General features: G+C 45.5%; 2 long non-coding RNA genes across 2 annotated transcripts; both read left to right on the forward strand.

The window, feature by feature from the left end:
• Positions 1-270: 270 nt before the first annotated feature.
• Positions 271-2,656, forward strand: LOC103258215. The gene is made up of 7 exons (XR_504163.1): positions 271-415; positions 729-782; positions 953-970; positions 1,156-1,193; positions 2,005-2,032; positions 2,320-2,354; positions 2,618-2,656. It is a non-coding gene; the product is annotated as an uncharacterized LOC103258215 (long non-coding RNA).
• A 24-nt stretch (positions 2,657-2,680) lies between these two features.
• Positions 2,681-4,400, forward strand: LOC103258216. The gene is made up of 7 exons (XR_504164.2): positions 2,681-2,723; positions 2,894-2,935; positions 3,128-3,153; positions 3,340-3,397; positions 3,640-3,717; positions 3,898-3,948; positions 4,127-4,400. It is a non-coding gene; the product is annotated as an uncharacterized LOC103258216 (long non-coding RNA).
• Positions 4,401-11,405: the final 7,005 nt, after the last annotated feature.

Here is an 11,405-nt window from a genome sequence, read left to right on the forward strand (position 1 = left end):
CGTGCCGGAAGGAAATCACTCGCCCGCATACCGTTCCCCCTCCCCCACCAGTGCCGCTGTCCCTGGCGCCCCCACCCCTCTCTGCTCTTCCTCCTCACGGGAACTCTGCGTCTCCGCCCACAATGGCGAGGAAGGGCGGGGCCTAGGAGGGGAGCCAGAGGAGGAGGAGCTTCGCAGAGGCGAGCGGGAGGGGTAGTGCTGGCGGGATAGTGCGTCATGACGTCATCTAATAGCCTTTATATGAGGCGGCCTGGCGCCATTTCGTCCTTTTCAGCTCGGGAGCGCTCGTGCGGGCGCTGCGTCTTCTGGCTGCGAACGTTGAGCGGATCCAGGCAGTCCAGGTCCCGTCGGCTACGGCAACCCTAAATGCAGGGACTGTTATGCCCTGCGCCCTCGCTGGGCGATGAGGAAGAGGGTAAGGAGGAGTTGTGCGCTCGGTGCAGGCGCGACCTGCGGACGCCTTTGTGGGGCCTAGCTGCGGACACTAGCTCGCGTGCCCCGCTTGTGATGAAGCCTGTGTTGGTAGGGACATCTGAGACTGCTGATGAATGCCAGCACTCTGATGGCGCGTGCCGAGCTGCCCGCTGCCCGAGCAGGCCTTCAGCCTCATGCTCTCGGCAAGGCCGGTGACTGCGTCCCGCCGTGCGGGTGGTACGTCACCTGTGTAAGGGATGCTACATACTGCTTGAGCGTGTCGTGGGCGAGTGAGTTAGAAGTCTTTCCCGTAGGAAATGATGCTACGGGCGGATGCAGCGTGGCTTTTGATGGCGTCTTATGGGCAGGTAAGGATGGGGAAAAACTCCGCAGAATGGTCATTCTGTTAAGCCCGTGATGTTTTAAGAGTAGTGGACAGAAGGGATTTCTGAATTTATGTTCTGAGGCTTTAGTATTCCAGGCATTGGCAGTCAGCTTCGCTGCAATTCTATTCATTATCATTCCTTTGTTTTCACAGTTGAGAAGAGCTGCTGAGGTGAGTTGCTGAAATTCCCTCCTAAAAGTCACAAAGTGTGCTACAATGATGACTATTTATTTGCTACTCTTGACTGCCAGAATGACGAGAGTACTTACCACCATTATCTTGACTGAGGCACCCAATGCATTGATTTGGGGAAGTTGAGATTGAAACTAAGTTTACATGAAGCTGTTTCTTCCCAGGTGCTAAAGAGAAAGCCTCGTTCCAGACAGGGGCACACGTAAGAAACATTTTTATAGTCTATATTCACTTAATAATTTTCATTTGTTTTCAAAGGAGTAGAAAGTAGCAAAAACAATGTTAGTGCTTGTATACGTTAAAGTTCCCCCCCCTTTTTTTTGAGTTGGAATCTCTTGCCCAGACTAGAGTGCAGTGGCCGCTGCCGGCCACTGCAGCCTCTACCTGCTGGGCTCCAGCGATCCGTCCGCCTCAGTCTACCAAGTAGCTGGAGCTACAGACACGCGCTACCATGCCCAGCTAATTTTTTTGATTCATTGTAGAGATGAGGTCTCAACAAGTTGCCCAGGCGGGTCTCAAACCCGCGAGCTCAGGCAATCCACTCACCTCAGCCTCCCAAGGCACGGGATTACAGGCTGAGCCACCGAACCTGGCTAGTTCTCCCCCTTTTAAAGTGAGCTTTTGACACTTAAGTTACTTATTTGTAGAAATGAGTAAACAGATACTATGATGGTTGCATGGTTCAGCAGATTGAATTCTGAAGAGACTCACCATATGTCTGATGTATCTGGAATGGTTGTTCACTAATAGCATAAGCTGTGTAACACTAGTGTAGCTTTAAGATGTACTTCTCAGCTGGGCAACTTGACGAGACCACATCTCTACAGTAAATCTAAAATTAGCCAGGTGTGGTAGCTCGCCTGTAGATGGCAGCTACTTGGAAGGCTGAGGAGGAAAGTTCACTGGAGCCCAGCAGGTTGACGCTTGGATGGCCGTTAGCATGCCACTGCATTCCACTCTGGGCGACAGTGAGGCTGACTGAAAAGAAAATGTACTTTTCACTTATTTTGCAGGCACCAGTCGGAAAGCAAAGTTGAAATGGTGAGTAAAATTGTAATCCAAGTAACATAGGTAACTGGACAAACTACCTGAGGTCCAAATGGCCTTTAGGGTTGCATTATTAGTGCATAGTAGACATTCCTGATTGCTGAAGGTGTTCACTTAATGCCAGATCCTTGTCCTATTAACTGTAAATGCAGCCTGGATGATGATAAGCAAATACTGACCGAACATGAAGGTCTTAATTAGCTCTAACTGACTGAAGGCATTTGTTACTTTTGGAGTAGGGGAAATCTGTGACATCTCTAAAACCACTTTAATTTTTTTAGGTGGATTCTGGCTTTTTTGGACCAGTTTTATTTTAGTAAGTATTAATGAACATAACAATAGATTTAGCCAAGATTAAGTGATATGCTTACTGCTGAGCTACTGGCTGTTTTTACTTATTTGCTTATATTTGATGAATGCTAAGTGCACTTTGCACATGCTCTTAGTGGGTTTTTTGTAATGATGTTGATCAAATGTCTGACCTGAAATGAGCATGTGGTCAAATGCAACACTGAAGAACCGTGTGACAAACTGGAATAAGAGTTTTATGGTGATTAGCATTTTTTTTTTTTTTTTGAGTTGGAGTCTCACTGTCGCCCAGACTGGAGTACAGTGGCCGCTCCCGACCACCGCAGCCTCGACCTGCTGGGCTCCGCCTTAGCCTTCCGAGTAGCCGGAATTACAGGTATGCGCTACCATGCCCAGTTGATTTTTTTGATTTATTGTAGAGATGAGGTCTTGCTGCCCAGGCGGGTCTCAAACCCGCGGACTCCCAAAGGCGCGGGATTACAGGCTGAGCCACCGAGCCGGCTCTGGTGATTAGCATTCTAATGAAGGTTCTCATATCTCTTTCAGCTACTGGTAACGTGTTTTTATAAATGCGGAAGGCTTGCTTAGGTAAGGACTTGAAGACAGTTCCTGTCATCTTAAGCATATATTTCTGGAGTGTTGTGTTAAAAACAATAAAATGGGGCATATTAAAATATTACATTAAACAGTTAAAGGTATTAAATAAGACTTTAATGGTTTTGTATACTGTTTACATAAGTACTTAATTTAGGAAATGGTATCTAAAATACTTTTCTTTAGTTGCAGATTTTGGAGACTTTATAAAGGTATGTATTTTATAAATAATACAAGTTCATTGAGCAAGATGCTGTTAGTGATGATTATAAAGCTAAAACAGATGGGAATCTCTCTGAAAGAGGATGAAGACTAATTTTAAACTGAAACAGTGGTTTGAAAATACTTTACAAATCTACTTATCAGATCTTTTGTTAAATTAGACTACGTTTTTGCAGGTTTGAGGAGAGCTGGCTTCATGGAGCTACAGTTCATGGAGCAGGTGTTAATGCAAAGGTATCGTGCAGTAGTAATTACTGGTTTTTTTTTTAATGGTCTAAGCCGATACGATGATGATAACATAGTTCAGCAGACTAACACTGATGAGCAGTAGTAAGTCTTTCGCTCCTATCTGATGTATCTGGCTGATGTTCCAAATCATAGCCTCTTAAAGTAAATTTGAGCCATTTGTCCATAGGGATTTGGGTTATTATAATTTATATGTGAGTATCTTATCCTGAATCGTTTTAAAATTGCAGGACTAAATTTACATTTGAAGAAGTACAAGTGACAAGCTGTTTTAAAATTACAATGTGCCTGAAAAGGAAAAAATTGAAGTAAGTCACTTTTTGGTGCATTTGGTAACTTGGAATGTAACCAGTGATGTGATGATTCTGCCAAATGAAATAGAATGATATCACATGTAAAACCGTTCCATTTTGATTCTGAGGTTACTATACCAACAAGAGTCACACAAAATGGTTTTGCCTTGGTTAATACATAGTTTTTGCTTTTAGGACTCAGTGACCACAGCAAGCAAGCATAGCATGCAGCTTACCCATTGAAAGGTGAGGGTTGAAAATACCAGGACTATTATCATCAGTTCAGGATACATGATGATCTCACCTCATCTTGAACTCTCTCACTGATGACTTGATGACATTAAAAGATCTGATATGCTGCATTCCCCAAGTACTACTTAAATTGAAATTTAGCTTAAGCTGATTGGTCTTTTCTTTGAGACAGGGTCTCCTGGAATATAGTGGTGTGATTACAGCCCACTGCAGCCTTGGACACCTGGAACTAGAGGTGTGAGCCACTGTTCCTGGCCTCAAAGTGGTCTTTGCAGGTAATTTGGATCCTTAGCCTGGAGGAGCCTACTGAAGATTATTGCCCATACAGGTCTTCAGCTCCAGGCCTCAAGCTGTTCTCCCATCACAGCCTCCCAAAAGTGCTGGAATTTATAGGCATGAGCCACACAACCCAGCCTCATTCAGCTTTAATAAATTTGTACAAGCAATCTGGAAGAGTGTTTATTTCAAGTAGGTTTGGGGGAAGGGAGGAAAGTCAGTTCAAGTGAAGGGGATGTACATATTAATGTTTCCAGCCATTCAAGTGGAACTAAGTATTCCTAGGATGCTGTTACTACGTCATTTGCATCATTAACAGTGCAGCCAGTTAGATTTTATGGATATTTACAGGATGCCTCATGTCATAAAGCACCATTTGTAAAAAGATAGACATAGTGATTCTTACCTCAGAAATGGCATTTGTGGCAATAAAAATGAAATCTGTTGAAGGATGAGGCCCCCCCCCCCCTTTTTTAAGTTGGAGTCTCACTCCATTGCCCAGATGGGAGGGCAGTGGCACGCTCCCAGCCACCACAGCCTCGACCTGCACCGGCGGTCCTTCTGTCTCACGCTTCCAAGTAGCTGGAACTACAAGTGCAAGTGTGAGAATTGTTCATATCGGTAAGCCTGTGGCCTCAGCTCCAAAAGTAATGGGGACAACTTCAAGATGTGTCTTTGGGGCGGGTCCCTGGAGACTGCTGAGTCTCCCAAGTTCAAGGAAGGCTGTGGAGGTGGGCATCTCCTTGGGGTACCTGTGGTGTCTTCTGGAGCAGGTCCAGAGCAGGCAACTCTGGACCCTTTCAGTTCTCTGCACTCTGGGAAAGTTCCAGTTTGGCCAGTTTCAGGGAGGAAGCCCATGGGATGGGAAGGATTTCTCAGGGGAACTCCTGGCTGGCTCAGGAGACCTCCCCACAGGAAGGCCAGGAAGTGGGCATCCAAGACACTGCTTGCTTCGGAGTTAGAGGCATCTGCATCTGACTCCAAGCTGGACATGCCTTGGGGAATTGCTGTCAGGTGCCACCAACCTGAAAGCCACCTGAAAAGTCATAGAACTTAAGGCTGACTTCACAGATGAGCTGCTGAGCCTATGCTCCGCAGGTAACCTCTGGGGAGATGGAGCCATTGAAGTCCACAATAAGGTTAAGCATGATTGGGAAGATGGAACAGGAAAGAAAAAGAACACTACATAACCGTACTGATGGGTTGCTGACAAGTGTTAAGATGTTGAAAGTTGGTGTAAGGGACAAAATTGGTTATTCCAAAGTGAAATCTCCCAAAGATGGCCAAAGGAAAGCCAAGACTAGTGGCTGAAAATTCAAGGTGGTTTATAGTTTGAATAAACAGCAACGCTACTATGATTGTAGCTATCTGGCAGTACATTTTGATTCAGGTTATGTGCTTGTCAGGTTAATGCTAAAACTAGGAAGGGTAGCTGGATTCCTGAAGAACCTTCCCTATCTCAGTCATGGCAGTAGGACTGGAGGCTTATTTGCAGATTCCTGTTTGTTTCCTAGTTTAGGATTGGAGTGGTTAGCATTGTTGACAGATTTCTCTAGATTTACCTGGTTTTTGTTTTTAGTCAAAGCCTCACTTTGTTGAGGCTGGAATGCAGTGCAGCCTCGACCTCACTCAGGTTTCCAAGTAGCTAGAACTCCAGCTGTGCACCACCGACTGGCTAGTTTTTTTTTTTTTTTTTTTTTTGAGTTGGAGTCTCGGGTGCAGTGGCATGCTGGGCTCCAGTGACCTTTTTGCTCGGCCTTCCAAGTAGCTGGAACTACAGGCATGCACTACCATGCCTGGCTAATTTTTGATTTATTGTAGAGATGGGGTCTCGCCAGGTTGCCTGGGTGGGTCTCGAACCCGTGGGCTCAGGCAGTCCACCCACCTCGGCCTCCCAAAGTGCTGGGATTACAGGCTGAGCCACTGAGCCTGGCCTTTTTTTTTTTTTTTTTTTTTTAATTTTGGGGTATGATTCAGGGTTAGGTATACAAATATTCATTGTGCAGGTACCCTTGTTGATGAGGTGTGCCCCCCTCCAGACAGATCTCAACTACTGTCAATCCCATCTCGTGCCCCCCCCCCCAGTTTTCTGCTATTGTCAATCCTTTTGTTGTAGTATTGCAGTAGTTGTTCAAGGTCCACTTTTGAGTGAGAACATGTGATACTCAGATCTTTGTTTCTGAGAAAGATCACTCAGTATTATAAACTAATTCTATCCAGGATGCTGCAAAATTCATGACTTTGTTCTTTATGGCTGCATAATATTCCATTGTGTATATGTACCACATTTTTTTTTTTTTAATTATCCAGTCATCTTCTGATGGGCAGCACGGTTGGTTCCATGTTCTTATTGTTGTGACAGACAAGGGTTCATCAAATTGTCCAGGCTGGTCTCGAACCCATGGGCATAGGCAATCCTCTCTCCACCACCTCCCAAAGTGCTGGGATTACAGGTGTGAGGTTACAGGTGTGCCCCACCAGCAACCTTTTTCATTTGTTTTTTTCTTTTGAGTTGGAGTCTCACTCTGTCCCCCAGGCAGGAGTGGAGTGGCACATTCATGGCCACCGCAGCCTCGACCTGCTGGGCTCAGGCAATCTTTTCACCTCAGCCTTCCAAATAGCTGGAACTACTACAGGTGTGCACCACCACACCCGGCTAATTTTTTGCTTTATTGTAGAGATGAGGTCTCACCAATTTGCTCAAGCTGATCTTGAAACTGTGGGCTCAGGTAATCCTCTAACATCAACTTCCCAAAATGCTGGGATTATAGGCATGTGCCACCATGCCCAGCCAGCAACGTTTTCAAAGTGTATTAGAGAAAGAAGGGAGAAAAGAAAGACGTGCCAGAGCTGCTGTGGGTAAAAGAAACCACATCTTTTGCTCTTCACAATAGACCTGACATATCTTCACAATGACTGTGCTAAAGAGGGTGGAGCTCAAGTAACTCCACTCTGGAGATTGACACTTTTGGACTCCTGAGGGAAGAGACAAGGGGTTGAGATTTTTTCTGACCACATTGTCTTTTGCAGGAGACCTGCCAGATGTTTCCAATTCTTAGCTAAAAGTGAGCTTTATTATTGTTTCTATGGCTTTGGTGAGCTAAGGAGATAGTATTTGGCCTTCTGCCTTCGACAGGAAACCTGAAAATTTCTTAGTGATTATTAATGCTAAACCATGAGTTGAAAGGTTGGGCTACCTTATTCTTACATCTAATAAAGTTTTATTTTAATTTGCCAAGGGGGTGAAGAGGGTTGCCAGCTTGGCCTGCAGTAAAATATAATTTTAAAAATATCTAAATGCTTTCTAAAACATATCTTTGGGAAATTTATTTTGAGATTTTTAATTTAAGAATCTCACTCTGTCACCCAGGCTGGAGTACAGTGGCATGCTCACAACCACCACAGGCTTGACCTGCTAAGCTCAGGTGATCCTTCTGCCTCAGCCTTCCAAGTAGCTGGGACCACTGGTGTGTGCCACAAACCTGGCTAATTTTTTTGATTTATTGTAGAGACAAAGTCTAGCCAAGTTGCCCAGGTTGATCTCAAACCTCTGGGCTCGGGCAGTCCTCACCTCTGCCTTCCAAAGTGCTGGGATTACAGGTGTGAGCCACTGCACCTGGCTATTTTTATTTTCTTGAGTTGGAGTCTCACTCTGTCACCCAGGCTGGAGTGCAGTGGCATGCTCATGACCATAGCATCCTCAATCTACTGGGCTCAGGTGATCCTTCCACCTTAGCCTTCCAAGTAGCTGTAACTACAGGAATGTGCCACCATGCCAAGCTAACTATTTATTGTAGAGACGAGGTCTCACCATGTTGCTCAGGCTGGTCTCGAAACCCTGAACTCAGGCAGTCTTCTCACCTCTGCCTCCCAAAGTGCTGGGATTACAGGTGTGAGCAGGGAAATTTACTTATCTGTTACCTGTGGTAGCTACCCTGACTCAAAAATATCTCCTTTCAGGAATAATATGATCTGAATGAGAGTGAAATTAGGTGAATTCATGGCTGGTTGAATTATTGGTTTTCTGAAGTTTCTCATCTCTACAGCATTAATAGGGGAGGAAAAGGAGGTAGCTGGAACCACAGGTATACACAACCATACCTAGCCAATTTTTTAATTTATTGTAGAGATGAGGTCTCACCAAGTTGCCCAGGCTGGTCTTAAACCCCTGGGCTCAGGCAATCCTCTTTCCTCGGCCTAGAATTACAGGCATAAACCACCATGCCCAACCCTTTTCACCTTATTTCTATTATTATTTTTTTTTTTTAGTCAGAGTCTCACTCTGACTCCCAGGCTGGAGTGCAGTGGCATGCTCACAGCCACCACAGCCTCAACCTGCTGGTCTCAGGCAATCCTTCTGCCTCAGTTTTTCAGGTAGCTGGAGCTACAGGCGTGTGTCACGCCTGGCTAATTTTTTGATTTATTGTGAAGACGAGGTCTTGCCATTTTGTCCAAGTTGGTCTCGAATCCCTGAGAGCTCAGGCAATCCTCTTGCCTCCACCTCCCAAAGTGCTGGAATTACAGGCATGAGCCACCTGTGCCCAGCTGTTAATTTTAAGTAGCCTATTGTCTCATTTTAAAACCCGAAAGAAAGGTTGTTTGCTAAGGATTGAGCTGTCATTGGCAACAAGCTGCCAACATCTGAGGGAGTACTGAGGCAGCCTAGTTGGGTAGGTTTTCAGGGCCTTTCCTCTGCAGTTATTCAGTTATTCTCAATTATTATTATTGTTGTTATTTTGGGGGTTGGAGTTTCACTCTGTCACCCAGGCTGGAATGCAGTGGCACACTCACGGCCACCACAGCCTAGACCTGCTGGGCTCAGGCGATCCTTCCACTTCAGCCTTCCAAGTAGATGGAACTACAGGCGTGCACTACCATGCTCGGCTAATTTTTTGGTTTATTGTAGAGAAGCCTCGCCAAGTTGCCCAGGTTGGTCTTGAACCCGCAGCCTCCCAAAGTGCTGGGATTACAGGTTTGCATGACTGCGCCCTGCAATTATTATTATTTTGAAAATCCCTGCCCCCTATTTCTTCTTTTTTCATTTTGGGAATCCAATTAGATTCAGTCTTTCTTACTCCATCCTTTAAATCTTCCAAACTTTTTTTTTGAGTCAGTCTTACTCTGCCACCCAAGCTGGAGTGCAGTGGCACGATCATGGCTCACCATAGCCTTAAACTCCTGGGCTCAAGCAGTCCTCCCTCCTCAGCCTCACAAAGTACTAGGATTACAGGCATGAACCACCATGCCTGGCCCAAACTCTTTTTTGTATTTTTCAAGCCTGTCTCTCTGAACTGTCAAGTAATTCCTCAGGTTTACCTTTCAGTTCACTAATTTTCCTTTTTTTTTTTTTGAGTTGGAGTCTCACTCTGACGCCCAGACTGGAGTGCAGTGGCCGCTCCCGGCCACCGCAGCCTCGATCTGCTGGGCTCCGGCAATCCTTCCGAGTAGCTGGAACTATAGGTGCGTGCTACCATGCCCGGCTAATTTTTGATTTATTGTAGAGATGAGGTCTTGCCAAATTGCCCAGGCAGGTTTCAAACCCATAGGCTCAGGCAATCCACTCACCTCGGCCTCCCAAAGCGCGGAATTACAGGCTGAGCCACCGAGCCTGGCCAATTCACTAATTTTCTAATCAATTATGTCTTTTTCCTTCAAAAAAATTTTTTTTTTAACGAAGAAAGGTAGATTTAAGGAAAGACACTGTGAAGGGCACAACAGGCAGGAAGACAGCAAGAGTGTATGCTGTCTGCTGCCAAGACTCTTAAATAAAGAGAAGTTTTGGTTCACAACAAAGTGGAGAGGAAGATACAGAGATATCCCATATATCTTCTGCCCCCCACATATACTATCCTGTAAAATCACGATAGCTGTCATCTTTCAATTGAATTTTAAGCTTGATTGTATATATCATTTCTGTAAGTTTGAGTTTGCTCTTTGGCACCACCTCCAAATCTACCTGGTCATTTTTCTTCAACTTTTGATTCCCCCTTCTATTTCTACAAATATCATACTTTGTTTATAGTCAGAGTCTAACACTTCCAAACACAAAATCTTTGTAAATTTGGTTCTGTTTCTTGTTTCTGCTGGTAATGGTTCATAGTAACTAGTTCCTTTATATGTTTTTTGTTTTTTTAAAAAATGGCAATTAAGGCTGGGTGTGGTGGCTCACACCTGTAATCCCAGCACTTTGGGAGGCTGAGGGGAGAGAACTGCCTGAGCCCAGAGGTTCAAAATGATCCTGGGTAACATGGCAAGGCCCGCCTCTACAGTATATATATAAAATTAGCCAGGCATGGTGGCATGTGCCTGTAGTCCCAGTTACTTGAGAGGCTGAAGCATAAGGATTGCCTGGGCCCATCTGGTGGAGGCTGTGGTAGCCATGAGCATGCCACTGCACTCTAGCCTGGGTGACAGAGTAAGACTCCAACTAAGAAATGAAATAAATGGCAATAATATGTTCATATGAACCTTATCTTCTGAAGTCATCTGAGGATTTTTTTTTTAGTTGTGGTCTCACTCTGTTGCCCAGGATGGAGTGTAGTGGCATGATAATGGCACACCACAGTCTCAACCTCATGGGCTCAGGTGACTCCCCCTCACCTCAGCATCCTGAGTAGCTAGGACTGCAGGCACACGCTAACATGCCTAGCTAATTTAAAACAAATTTTTTTTTCTTTAAGAGTCTCACTCTGTTATCCAGGCTGGAGGACTGTGGCACGCTCCCGACTACCACAGCCTCAACCTGCTGGGCTCCGGCAACCCTTCCATCTCAGCCTTCCAAGTAGCTGGAACTACAGGCACGCACTACCACACACGGCTAATTTTTGATTTATTGTAGAGATGAGCTGCCCAGGTGGGTCTCGAACCCGTGGGCTCTGGCAATCCTCTTGCCTTGGCCTCCCAAAATGCTGGGATGACAGGCTGAGCCACCAAGTGCAGCCTTAAAAATTTTCTTGTGGAGGCAAAATTTTGCTATGTTGCCCAGGCTGGTCTTGACCTCCTGGGCACAAGCAGTCCTCCTGCCTCAGTCTCCCAAAGTGCTAGGATTAGAGGCATGAGCCACTGTACCTGGCCTGGGGTTATTTTAAAATGTCTAGGGGGTTGGCATTGGAAGTTGAGGGAAACTTCCAGGGGAGAGAGGGGCATACCTCATCAACAAGGGTACCTGAATGATC

The sequence above is a fragment of the Carlito syrichta genome, unplaced genomic scaffold, assembly GCF_000164805.1.
Source record: "Carlito syrichta isolate Samal-C Ts95f unplaced genomic scaffold, Tarsius_syrichta-2.0.1 Scaffold302029, whole genome shotgun sequence".
NCBI classification, from domain to species: domain Eukaryota; kingdom Metazoa; phylum Chordata; class Mammalia; order Primates; family Tarsiidae; genus Carlito; species Carlito syrichta.